This window comes from Lissotriton vulgaris, chromosome 12, assembly GCF_964263255.1.
Source record: "Lissotriton vulgaris chromosome 12, aLisVul1.2, whole genome shotgun sequence".
Lineage (NCBI taxonomy): Eukaryota > Metazoa > Chordata > Amphibia > Caudata > Salamandridae > Lissotriton > Lissotriton vulgaris.
The window spans coordinates 611,517,907-611,531,911 of record NC_141700.1 but is presented as its reverse complement, the minus strand read 5'-3'; the positions used below and the strand labels follow the sequence as shown (position 1 = coordinate 611,531,911).

The following is a 14,005-nucleotide window of genomic DNA, read 5'->3' as shown; positions in this document are numbered from 1 at the left end:
GGTATAGGCAGTCTTCAAAGGCGAAGAAGTTTTCTGTCATTGCAATTCTTGCTAGTTCCATTATAAAGTGGATTGGTGTTATAGTGTCAAGAGAAGAGTTCTCTAGAAGTTCTTGTACTGTTTGTAGGGTGTCTGTTTGAGGTATACAAGTATACAATGATTCTACATCCAGACTTGCCAGTATGTCAGAATCAGTATTGAACTGCACCTCTGGTAGTACACGTAGGACATCTTTAGTGTTCTGGAGGTATGATGGCATAGTTTTTACAAGAGGACTGAGAAAGACGTCCACAAATGATGATAAGGGTTCTAAAAGAGACCCTATGACCGAGATTATGGGACGACCTGGCGGTGGTCTCGTTGGTTTATGAATCTTGGGCAATGTGTAGAAGTACGGGGTAGTTGGAAATCTGGTGACCAGGAAGGTGGCCTCTTGTGACGTAATCCAACCCTCCGTACTTGCTTCTTCTACTAGATGTTTGATTTCATTTGTAAGTCTAGCAGTTGGATTTTCATCTAGGGGAGTGTAGAACTGGGTGTTCCCTAGTTGTCTTAGACATTCAGTCCGATACGAGGTGGTGTCTTGGATGACTATGGCTCCCCCCTTGTCCGCTGGTTTTATCACAATATTTGTGTCTTTTGACAAGGTTTCGAGCGCATTCCTTTCTGTTCTTGAAAGATTTTGATAGTTGCCTTGTTTGGAGAAATCAAGTGATTTAAGCTCATGTAGCACTGCTGCTTCAAAGGCACCCACTTTGGATGGTACTTGTTGAAGTAGAGGCATGAAAGTAGACTTGACCTTCAACCCTGTGTTAGTATCTACGGTTGATGTCTCTTGTTCTCTGTCTTTGAAAAAGTAATGTAACCTTACTGTTCTGAAGAATCTTTCGATTTCCCCTCGAATTTGGAAAGGGTCTCCACTATTAGTGGGGACGAAGCCGAGCCCTTTGTTCAGTGCCTCCTGTTCACTGGAGGTTAATGCTCGAGTACTGAGATTCACTACAAGATCTTCATTCACCTGAGGTGCGGAATTCATTGACCTCGTTTGTTGCGGGTCATTGGAAGTTCTTGACCCTGGCCTCTCTGTCTTCCTCGATTCCAGCCACGGCCCTGTCCTAAAAAAGCCTGACTGTCAAAGTATTGAGGCTGCGTTGGATAATGGGACATTGGTGGAGGAAATTGGAGATATCCCCATGGGGCAGGAGGCCACCATGGTCCAGGTTGGTACATGTTGCCACGCCCATTATATCTCCGATTTGGTCGACTATTGCGACCTTTCCCTCTCCACTGATTAGTACCACTATTTTCTGAGTCAGAAGATTCAGAATCTGAAGATGTGGCATAGGAGGAACCATGTGTGTGTTTTTGTTTGTTGGAGTCTGTAGGGGTGTAGTTGTCACTTATGTAAGGGTACACTTTTTCATGCGAGAATTTAGCTAAATCCTTCTTGAATTTCTCTATTTTGGCAAAAAAGATCGGATCTCTATATTCTTTGTTGGCCTTATTGGAGTCTTCCTGCTGTTTCTCAAATTTTTTTGTTGTCAGTGTAGTTTTTATTTTCCCTTCTAGGACTTGTATTTCAACTAGAATGGCATCTGCGATTCTTTTTGCAGTTGTAATGATCAGGATGAGCCAGTCTCTAGTGCAGCGCCAGGCTATTAAGGACCTTTTATAAAAGCTTTATCCGTTAGAAAAAGCCTGGGCGCATTCGTGACTATGAGGCCAGTGGGTGCACACTTTCCATGTAAATATTCAGCCATTATCTGTCTATAAAAATACTTTCCCCTAAGGCCCTCCACCATTTTTTGTTTCTTTGTATGATGAGTTATTAACAAGTGACATTTGGAGAGATGTGTATTAACAGTGAAGTAATATTTGTGGAATAGCTATTGCTACCAGGAAAAAAGGCTAGGTGTGCAGGATAACTTGGATATAGGTGGTGATGCCCCAAAAGATGTGCCAGGGGTGTCCAACACATATGACTCTGCTTCGGAGCATGTCCATGAATCGTCTGAAGACCCCTTACTGGAGAACTCTAGTCCCCCAGGGAATAGTTCTAGTGACACAGATGGGGGCCCTAGAGGTCTCCTGGGAGGGTACAAATGGTTCAGTGGAGGTCCAGGTCCTCCTCAGTTAATTCACCCTCCTCTGCCACTTCAACATGGACTTCAATCTCTAGCAAGAGGGAGGATTCTTTAGAAAGGAAGTATCACCTGTTCAAACTTGATAGAGCCAAGCTCAGAATCAGTTGGCCCTAGATAATTAAACCTTAGAAGTCCAGAGGGCTAGGAAGAATTTTGGATTAAAATCCCATGATGGCAACACCAGGGGACCTAGAGTTAGGGAACACTCGTTTGACACTTGAAACTTCCGCCTGGTTTGAAGTGGAGTTCGGGACTCATGCAGATATGATGGGAATTTAGGCACTGAGGGATCTCTGCATCCTGAAAAGATGGAACGGCCACCTCCCAAGAGGAGTAGGAAGGGTAAAGACTTATCCTCCTCTCAGACTCCCAGTGAGAATCAGCCTCCTGAGGGGGATGATTTCAGGAACTGTCCTAGAGGAGCTTGGGGCTGACAAGGCAGAGCTACTAGGGGCAGGGGGACCTTCTAGGGAAGTCTTGAGTCTGGTGCAGAAGGCCTGCCCCTCTCTTGAATAACTCATACAGCAAGCTGCTGCTGAGGAAGTAGGGAATGTCAGTTGGTCCCACAGGACCTATTGGGAAGATGGGCTCATTTTTTCTGAAAGTAGAAACCCTAAGCCTGGTGCCACTAGGAGGTCGGTCATGCCTCCAGAAGTTCAGGGGTTTCCTATTGACCCTGGCATACGACATTCCCCTAGCAGGATATCTTGGGCAAAGCAAGACTTTGGACAGGCTTGTCCTTCACTTGCCCCACAAGCCTGAAGACACCAAGACGTTTTGCTGCTCCTGTGTCCCCTTCCAAGCCAATGGTAAGTCAGATGGCAATACAAAGGCCGCCTTAATCCCACTCCAGTGGTTGGTGTTCCCTTTGAGATGGTAGGGATAGACATTTTAGGTACCTTAAACCTTCCAACAGCATCTGGACATAGTTTTATCTTAGTGGTGGTGGACCATGCCACTAGATATCCAGAGGCCATTCACCTTAGTCGCCAGGGCCCTCCTCTGAATCTTTTCCAGAGTTGTTCCCAAAGGAGGTTTTGTCAGACAGAGGTACTAATTTCATGTCTAGCTACATCACTGCTATGTGGAAAGAGTGTGGTGTTATCTATAAGTTTACCACATCCTACCAACCACATCCTACCATCCACAGGGCAATGGGCTTATTGAAAGGTTCAACAAACCCTCGAAGGTATGATCATGGGACTCCCAGAAAAGCTGAGGTGAAAATGGGATGTCTTACTACCTTGCCTTCTCTTTGCCTACAGAGAGGTTCCTCAGAAGGAGGTGGGCTACAGCCCATTTCAACTTCTGGTTGGACATCCAGTTAGGTGTCCATTATGTCTAGTCAAAGAAGGATGGGAGGAACCTCTCAAGCCTCTTAAACAGGACATAGTGTACTATGTACTGGGCCTGCTTTCTCACATGGCTGAATACTTGAAGAAGGCCAGCAAAAACCTTGAGGCCAGCCAGGAACCTCAAAGCCTGGCATTACCAAAAGCTGTACTGACTGTTTACCAGCCAGGACAGAAAGTGTGGGCGTTGGAGACTATGGCCCCAGCAGTTCTCCAAGACCAGTGGCGTGGCCCCATTATAGTGGAAAAGAAAGGTGAGGACACCTACTTAGTTGACCTAGGTACTCGAATGAAGTCTCCACAGGGTACTTCATGTGAATCGGCTAAAACCTATTGTTGACAGGGCTGACATGAGCTTGCTCAGGGCCACTGATGAGGGACAGGCGGAAGAGAGTGACCCTCTCCCCGGTCTCCTCGGTCAAGACCCTGTTGATGGATCTTCAGGCTACAAGAAGCTCCAGCCTCAAGCACCTTATCCCTCGAAGATCAGCGTCCTTAATGCATCCTCTTCACTGTAAGCCTCCATATTTGGTGAGCTGCGTGAGGTTGTCTTGCTACTTGGCCCTTTTTGCAGGGTCATCCCTGAACGTTTTGACTTCCTCCTGTATTTTTTCTGACCTGTTGCTGGTGGTTTTATGACTTGGGGCACTTTTTCACTGCTGATCAGTGCTAAAGTGTATATGCTCTCTTTTGTAAATTGTTGTAATGGATTAGTGATTCCATGATTGGCTTATTTGATTTATTTGTCAGACCCTAGTACAGTGCAACATGTGTGCCCAGGGCCTGTAAATCAAATGCTGATGGTGGGCTTGCAGCACTGATTGTGCCACCCACAGAAGCATTTTGTAAAATGTGGCTCAGGCCTGCCATTGCAGAGCCTGTGTTCAGTTTGGGACTGCCATGTCGACTTGGCAAGTGCACCCACTTGCCAGTCCCTAAACCTTCCCTTTTCTACATGTTAGTCACCCCTAAGGTAGGCCCAAGGTACTCCTATGGGTAGGGTGCATTGTATGTGAAAGGTAGGACATGCCCTGATGTGGGTGGCATGTCCTAATAGTGAATTACAGCCAATTTCGTTTTTCACTATTGCAAGGCTACCTGTTTCTATAGGCCAGAATGGGCAGTTTGATTATAACATCTTATAATCCTAACTGACCAAGGGAACAAGGTAGAAAAACGAGTTTAGTATGCCTCTTTTAGTGTGGGTGATTTTTAAATTCTGTGTTTGAAAATACCACTTTTAGATAGTAGGTATTTTCTTGCCTAACCATCCAGTATGCCTCTGCTAGGTTTGTGTATTCCATGTCTGGTTTGTGAGCGACAGGGGGCTGGAGAGGGCCTTGGCTCCAGCAGTCTGATGGGTCAGTGCTGAACTGAATAGGACCTGCACTGAATACAGAGTAGGGGGAGGAGATTTCCTTTCACTTGCCTGAGCCTTCATAGAATAGAGAGTAGGGGGAGGAGACTTCCTTTCAGCAACCTGGGCCAGGTCTGCTTTCAACAATCTGTCTCCACCTCCTGCCAGGAAGCTGCACCAGGGAGGACAGAACTGGTTTTGGCTGGGCAGAGACCCTCTCTGCCTTCAGAGAACAAAGGATTCTGCAGTATAAATATTGTGGCCCAGAACTTCTGGGAATCCAGAAAAACCCTTTGCCAAGCAGAGAAACCAAGGAAGCTGAAGGAGGAGACTATCCCTGTGCTGTTTGCTGTTTGTGGTTGGCCTGCAGTGGTTACCTATTGCCAAGGAATGGAGAAAAGGAACTTTGTGTGTACTTTTACTATCTTGAGGAAGATCTTCAAGGGCTCGAATCTGAGCTTGCCTCCTGCTCTGAAGTCTCAGGGACACAAAGACTTCACAACCAGCTCCCCCTGGATTCCCTTGCTGGGAATTCTACCTGGAGAGAGATGTCTTCTCTTGTTTTGGGCCTTCTGGAGACTGTGTGTCGCTGGGAGCTGGAAGCGCGATGCAACGAGGAAGAAGCGTGTCGCTGCGCAGCAGTTGCTGTCGCATTGCCGAAGAAGCGTGTCGCCTCCGCAGCTATTCGCCATCGCATCGCCGAGGAAGCGTGTCGCATCACCAGAGAAGCGTGTGGCCGCAGCAGAGGTTGCCGTCGCATCACCTGAGAAGTGTGTCGCAGGGCCTGTCGCGCCTCAAGAAACCATTGTTTTCGCCGCACGGACGTCGGGCGTGCACGCATCGCATCCACATTGTCACATCGCATCAAAGACGACATTTGCATCCTAACCGGAATGTAGTACGAAACCGACGCATCACCTCCTCTCCGGTAAGGAACCGACGCATCACCTCCCCTGCGCTGCCGAAACGAACCGATGCATCACCTCCCTCGAAGCAAGGAACTGACGCATCACTGTCCCTGCGACCCTTTTGTTTGTTTTGCGTGACGCATCCAAGGTACTGTGAAAGTAAAGTGTTGCATTGACCATCTACATTGACCTACGCTATTTCTACCATTTTAAAGTCATATTCTTGATACTGTATTGTGGTTTTTTGTCGTTTGGTCTTGTGCTATGTCTAGTAAAGATTACTTCTTTTTCTAAACTGGTGTGGTGTCCATTTGTAGTGTTTTCACTATATTACTGTATTTGTTCACAAATGCTTTACACACTGCCTCTGAGATAAGTCTGTCTGCTCGTGCCAAGCTACCTAGAGGGTGAGCAGGGGTTATTTTAGGAATGTATCCTCCTTTCCCTGACTAGAAGCAAGGGTCCCTATTTGGACAAAGGTGCAAACCATTGCCAACTAGAGACCCCCATTTCTAACACTACTCCTGGGTTGGGACCTGCTCTGACTCTCCTGCACTTAGTGAGTCCCTTGGCCCTTGCTGGTCCCAACGTTTGCATCTTTTCGCATTCCACACCAATTGCAGCTACCAAGGCTTGTTGGTGCTCCCCCCTAGACACCGGCAACCTGGACACCGACACCCAATGTGGGGCAGCTCGTGCATAGCTCCTAGTCTTCCTCAGTGTTGCCTCGTAATCACAGCTATATCAGCAAGGTCACCATCTTCACATTTGAACCTTCCGACATCAGTGGGCATTGTGCTTAGGTGACTCATGGTGACTACTGAGTGGGATAGACTCTGTTCTCTCTGCTTGCCGGTACTCCTCTTCAAGAATGCATCCTTGGATTCCACTGGACTCTTTTAACTCCTTCACCTGAGGTCCCCGCACTTAAAACATACAAGTCACTCCTGTGGTAGGCAGGCTGCTTGGTTACAAGTGTGAGGGTGCCCCTGCATGGCCAGGACCCCCCTACAAACCACAGAGATGATTCTCCAGGCTTTGTAAGTACTGTCAGCCGTTTTAAGGTATATAGTGGACATCAGTTCTTACGAGATGTCTAACTATATATTGGCTGCACCGAACCTGGTCATGTTTGGTATAAAACATGTTGGAATTATACCCCAACACAGATTCCGATGCAGGGAGTATGATCCCATGTTCTGGATGGATCCTTAGGGGACCCCTCTGTACTCCCTGTAGCAGCCTTTCAGGGTCTGCCAGCAAGCTAGTGCTGCTGCTGACCATAGGCATGATTCTTCCCTCCTGCTGCTGAGCTGAACTCGAGCAGGGGAAAGTAGAACAATAGGTTTCCTGTCACAGGGAGGTGTGACCACCTCACAGACAGGACTTAGTGTATTGGGCTGGGGAGGGAGTGCTTTCCAGCGCCACCAGACTGCTTTGAAGGGCACATTTGATGCTCGCCTGTGCTTTGAAGGGCACTTTTGATGCCCTCCTTGCATACTCTGGTTTTAGCCAGCTCCCGCTCTGGCATAAAACTGGACAAAGAACAGGGGAGTATCCTCCCCTCTGTTCAGCCACTCCTTTGGAAGGGACTCCCCCGAGTCATTCCAACCCTTTTCCTAGGGTACTGAAGGCCTCACTTGTGAGTGGGTCCTCAGATTAATCATGGAACTAGATTTACCTCTGAAACCAAGACACTCTTCGATCGTCTGGACACCTGGGCTTCGTTGGACTTTGACTGAAACCGAGATTGCATCAAGGAAGACTCCTGCTGCTCCTCGTCTCGCTGTTCCTGGTCTCCCTGTTCTTATAGTCTTCTGCGTCGTCTGTGTTTTGCGTCATCCAGGTTCTCCTAGAAGGCCTGTGGGCATCAGGAACATCTGAAGTAATCTCCCTTGGAGGGAAGGAGTCACTTCCCTGCATGTGCAGGTACCGCAACAAAGATTACCGGTCTGCTACTCCTGTCGTCCTACGGATTTCCTGAGGCCCAGAAACACAGGTGGTAAATATGCTGCTTCCTAGAGGCTTGATCTGTCTTCTCTACAATTTTGAGGACAGTATCGCTCGTCGGAGCTGCTGGGACCAAATCCTGTGCACCACGTTGACTTGCTGTTGCCAAGTCTTGTTGGCTCTGCACTCCAGAGATCTTTAGGCTACAAGAAGCTCCAGCCTCCAGCATCTCAACCCTCGAAGATCAGCGTCCTGAATGCATCCTCTGCACTGTAAGCCTCCATCTTTGGTGATCTGCTTGAGGTTGTCTTGCTACTCCTGGGTTGGGTCCTGCTCTGACTCTCCTGCACTTAGTGAATCCCTTGGACCTTGCTGGTCCCAACGTTTGCATCTTTTCGCTTTCCACACCAATTGCAGCTACCAAGGCTTGTTGTTGCTCCCCCCGGACACCCACCACCTGGACACTGACACTCGATGTGGGACAGCTGGTGCACAGCTCCTAGTTTTCCTCAGTGTCGCCTCGTACTCACAGCTATATCAACAAGGTCACCATCTTAACTTTTGAACCTCCTGACATCAGTGAGCATTGTCCATCCGTGCCTCCTGGTCACTTCAGAGTGGCATAGACTCTGTCCCCTCTTCTTGCAGGTACTCCTCTTCAAGAATACATCCTTGGATTCTACTGGACTCTTTTACCCCCTTCACCAGCAGCATCTTTTCTGAAGTCCTCCATTGTGGTCTACAGCGGTTTCCAACTTCACTTTGCACCTATGCATCCGGCTTCCCTGGTGTAGGTTTCTTGGTTCCTGGGGTATCAACAGAAGTGTGACTCTCCAACCTTCTGTCTTCCACAGGGCTTCTTCAGGGTCACTTTTAAGGGTTCTTCTTCTAAAAAACTGCGACTGTTACTTTGACTTGCATTGAGTACATGACTGTTTCCGCTCTGCACACAGCCTCCGTGGGGTTCCTGGGTACTTACCTCAGATGGTTTATTGTGTCCCCAGCTCTTCTGAGTTTTGTGGTCCACGTCCAGACTTCGGTTGCAGTTCACATTCCACTTCTTTAGTATATAGTTTGGTCTTCTCCTAGAGACCACTGTGTATTTGTGCTTACTTACCTGTTTTTCTTTGAGGTATTGTGTGTATTGTGTTGATATCTCTGGGTAGGAGATATACCAATATGTTAGTGAGTGTGTATAATAAATATAACTATTTTTAGAACTACACTGTGTGATTCTTATTCATCTAGTCTATACTGTCGATTAAATGTGGTAACACAACCTGCTTTACATTCCTTCATGATAAACCTGAAGTCTGCTCTCCACAGCTACCACTGGTTAGACCACTAAAATTACCTTAAGGATTGCCTGGATTAGTGCAAGGTGCATCACTCCTGAGAGTGTTCACCATATGCTAAGCGAGCCTCCAACAACAACTAGCACCAGTTCTCCATTATACTTCTCCCACCAGGGCACAAGTCCTAAAAAAAGAAGTGGGCGCTAACCAATTTAGGCAGTGTGTAAGTGACATAAAATTGTGTGATATCACAACCCCAGACCTCACAGGAAGTGATATCACTAAAAAATTCCATCAGATTCTAAGATCGCACATATGTTAAGCAGGTCTATCTTGAGTACATTTGAGCGAATTACAATATTTAACAAATTTGATTTTGCGTCGAAATTTTGCCAAAAACGAAATGCGCTAGAGCTAGGCCTCCACTTGTGTATTTATTTATTAAAGCTCTACCAGAAAGAAATTGGCAACAGGGAAAAAAGTAGCAGTATATCTGGTCTCCTTAATTGGGTGCAAAGTCTACATTTTAAAATATATTATGGGGTTAAGGCACCTGCTGCATAGATCTTTATGTACCCAGTAAAACTCTGGGAAAAAATAATAATGGGAAGATAACTTGGAGGTTAATGCACTTGCTGGAGCGACTGTTTTGTCGAGTTCCAGTTTTAAATCAAAGTAGCAAAGCACATCATGTGACACACAGATGACGGATTTTTATTTTATGTAAATGGGTAAGTGGGTTACTGTTTTTAACACGGAGATCCTTTAGTTACTTGCAGTTCATGAAATGTAATCCTTCTAATATCGCACAGTGAACTATGAAGGAAAGGGCATGACTTCTACACCTTGCAACCCTCACTTATGTAACACATCCTGTACATTGATGCACACATATATGATGTATTGTCAATGTATAATGTGTATTATTATTAGCTTTTGTAGAGCGCATAGCTACCCGAGGGCATCCCAGCGCTAGCGTCTAGACAGAGGTTGCGGCAAAGGTTTATGAAGCCGATTGCTGGAATAGCCAGGTCTTGAGAAGTTTCCGGAAGGGAAGATGATGGGATTCTGCACAGATGTGTGGGGTTATTGTGTTCCAGAGTCTGGCCACATTGTGAGCGAATGATCTGCCTCCGCTTCTTGCCCTTTTTTATTTTCAGTGTGACTGCCAGACTGAGATTAGTAGAGCGGAGGCATTTTCGGGGGAGATATGGGGTAATGAGAGGTCTATTGATAGCTGGGCCGGTACCCCAGTAGATCCTATGGGCAATGCATAGATCCTTAAATTTGATTCTGTCGGAGACAGGTAGCCAGTGAAGCATCTTTAGGGCCGGTTTGGCCGACTTGTTTTTAGGTACCCCCAGCAGTAGTCTAGCCACACAGTTCTGTGCAGTTTGGACTTTCCTTAAAGTCACTTTGGGTGCTCCAAGGTAAAGGGAGTTTCTATAGTCCAAGCATGATAGGAACAGGGCCTGTATCAGGGTCCTCCTTGCACTCATTGGAAGGAGGGAGGGGACATTCCGCAGTAGTCTAATGGCGCCAAAGCATGCTCCAGTTACTCTTACTGCTTGGTCCTCAAACTTAATGGAGCTGTTCAGCCAGATGCCCAGGCTGCTTATCTTGGTCTTTGGAGATGGGGCAGGCCCCAAGCAGTTAGGCCAGATCTGTTTGAGGTCTAAGCTGGAGGCGTTATCCAGAAGCATTAGCTCCGTCTTTCCACCATTCAGCTTGAGGCAGGAGTGTTCCATCCACGAAGCCACTTTCCCCAGGCAAGTTTCCAAGTCAGAGGGGTGGTAACGTGGGCCATTGTATGTCTGATGTAAAGCACTCTAACACTGGATTGGGTTGAGTAGCTCTATAAAAGAAATAAGACAAAATAGTTGTATTTAAATTGTTATTTATGTAGATATCAGGACAGACCAACACATCTAACACAACAGAACGCAAGATGTGTGATTAGACTATGTCTGAGGCTAATTTTTCTCATGTATCAAGGTGAGGTTCACCTGCTCAAAATAACATTTTATCAAAACATTAGGCTTTGAGTGGGTGAATTGTGCAGTGTGAAACAGTCAAATAAGGTAGGGTCTGGCTGAGGAGGGGCAGGATGCAGACAGCAATCAACAAACTACCTCCATTTCTTTGTACCGGAAGTGCAGACTCCACGCAGTCGTAGTGGGTGGCAAGGTGAGACAAAATTCCCGGAGCTTTGCAGCACAACAGAAGGGAAGATGGAAGGTCACAGGTCAAGTGAAGAGCCATTGTCACATCGCTAGTGTTTTGACGTGCCATTGGCCCTGAGATTAACAGAAGAGAGAAGGGAATTTCTTTTGTCACCTTGCCCCCCCATCCTTGTCCCCCGTGTCCCCACCACTACAAATTCTGGGGGGGGGGGTATATATCCCCCTCGTCCCCCACACTTCCTACGCCCATACCCTGGAACTCAGGGGCCTTCCTCAACTCAGGGGTTGCAGGGCACATTTTACCTCACTGCCACATATAAAGTAGTGTACTTCAGTGCTGGGGCTGGTTAGGCCAATCCCTGCTTTAATTACTGCTTAGGTATCATTATTTATTATTGCAATGGGTTATTTTAGGTATCTCTTGCCTGGCAACTGTTGGCTATCTGCAGGCGAAAGCCTTTTGTTTTATTTGCTTAATTTGAGCCGGTGGTTTCTGGTGCTCAGCACCGGCACTTAATTGAACATCAGCACTTATGATGGCAGCCACATGGTGGCACCGTTTGTTTAATTTAGAAATTAGCAGAACAACAGTTGCTAATTAATTCAATCTACACTATATGCAACTGATACCTGCTGCCCAAGTTATTCTTATAGCTTTGGGGGCCGCAAACAGTCTGAACTGTCTCACATGTACCATTGTGATAGTTAGTAGTTGTATAGGTACTGTCATTGGCGGTGCTGGCAGTAGCAAAGGGTGGTGCTAGCAGCAGTGGCCTCCTTACGAGGACCCTGGTTGGTATGCTATGTTACGTTATGTTAATTTGTTTAGTACACTAATCAATTAGAGGGTATCCAGGCACTTGGGCAAGGTGTGTATGTGGGTGATCCCAATGTGCTTATATATGAAAAGCCAGGTCTTCAGCTTCTTGTGGAACTCAAGAAGTGAGGAGGAGGTTCTGATGTGTTGAGGGTGGTAGTTCCATTTCTTGGATGCCATGCAGAAGTATGAGCGACCTCCAGTGTTGCCTGGGGAATGCGTGGAGTGTGTGAGAGTGAGGCAGAGCCTAGGTGTCCGGTGGGTTAGTGAAAATGTATGCGGCTGTTCAGGCATTTTGGTCCTGTGTTGTGTAGGGCTCTGTATGTGTGCGTAAGAAGATTAAATTGGCTGCGCTTGGGAATGGAGAGCCAGTGGAGCTTCCTGAGGTGCAGTGGATGTGTGTGCAGCATGGGAGGTCGAGTATTAGTCTTGTGGCTGCATTCTGTATAGTCTGGAGTCTTTGTAGGAGTAGTTTGGAGATTTAGGTGTAGAGAGTGTTGCCATAGTCAAGCCTGTTGGTTATTAGTTTTTCGTGACCATCTGTCTGGTCTGCTCCTGCAAGCATTTGAAGATCTTTTGCAGCATGATTAGGATGTGAAAGCAGGAGGTGCACACTGGGTTGACTTGAGTTGTCCTGTTGAGCTTGTCAACTAGGATAATCCCTAGATTTCTTGTGTGGTTTGTGGATGTTGGTCCTAGCTCGGACAGACACTAGGTGGAATCCCATAGGGAGGTCTTGTTGCTAAAGACCAGTACTTCTGTCTTGTCTGAGTTGAGCTTCAGGCATTTGGTTCAGATCCAGTTTGCTACCATGGTCATGCAGTTAGTAAAGTTGGTTCTGGTTGTGTTTGTCTTGTCTGTCAGGGAGAGGACGAGTTGTGTTTCATCTGAGTAGGAGATGACGGTGATGTCTTGTGATTGGATGATGTTGGCAATCAGTGTCATGTATATGTTGAAAAAGCTGGGGCTGAGGGAGAATCCATGTGGGACACCCCATATCAGTTTCTTAGTCTCTGATGTGCAGGGTGGCAGCCTGACCCTTAGGGTTCTGCCTATGAGGAATAAGGAACAGATCAGTTTGAGAGCAGATCCCTGTATGCCAGTCTCGAATCTTCTGATGAGGGTGTTGCGGGAGATCGTGTTGAAGGCCGTGGAGAGGAAGAGCAGGTTGAGGGTCGCAGTTTCTCCTTGGTCCAGGATGTTTCCGATGTTCTTGGTGGTTGCGATCAATGCTGTGGTTCTCTAGGAATCCTGATTGTTTGGTGCCTAGCAGATAGTGAAGTTAGAGGTGGGTTGTGAGTTGCTAGTTGATAACCTTCTCAATCAATACAATTAGTTTAAAAAAATCCAGATGGTGTCTGCCTTCTTGGTTTGGTAAGTAAACCAAACCAAAACAAACTGGTCCTGGTCCAGTTGGTGCACGCACGCAAGATGACACATGCACATCCATATGTCATCATGCAAGTGGGGAATGATGCAGGTGCATTATTTCTATGCCATTCCCTCCCCTTTTTTTGCCGCTTACACATGGAATCTACAGAGGCATTTAGATTTTTGCTGCTGTTGCATACCATAAGCAAAAAGCATGACAAAGTCAATAAGGTGAAACCTATTGACTTTGCCAATGCTTGTTCTATTTACTTTTATTTGCAAACACATACACTCCTCATTTTTACATTGTGTTTTACCTTTACATTTTTAATACCTAATGCATATGCGTGAATCAAGTAAAACAACACTGCAGGGTTCTCTGAGCTATTGGCTTTTCCAGTGGTTGTTCTGTACTGTTTTTACTGCTTTGAACAAGCAGAATTCTTTTGGACCTTAATGTGTGCTCAGACGGCCTACTGAGTGTCCATGACTCATGCAGGTCCTCAGACGGTACATTGATTATAAGATGCTTTAGAAGTATATTGGTTGGGGACGTTCTCAAGAGACTGGGCTTTTGTTCAATCCAACTTCCTTAAAACCACTTGTCATTTTGTTTCTCTCTTTTGTC

General features: G+C 46.6%; 1 protein-coding gene across 1 annotated transcript in view; it reads left to right on the top strand.

Moving 5' to 3' along the window:
- PMFBP1 (polyamine modulated factor 1 binding protein 1) overlaps positions 1 to 14,005 on the top strand; it is a 1,903,249-nt gene that overhangs the window by 353,578 nt on the left and 1,535,666 nt on the right. The window lies entirely within an intron of this gene.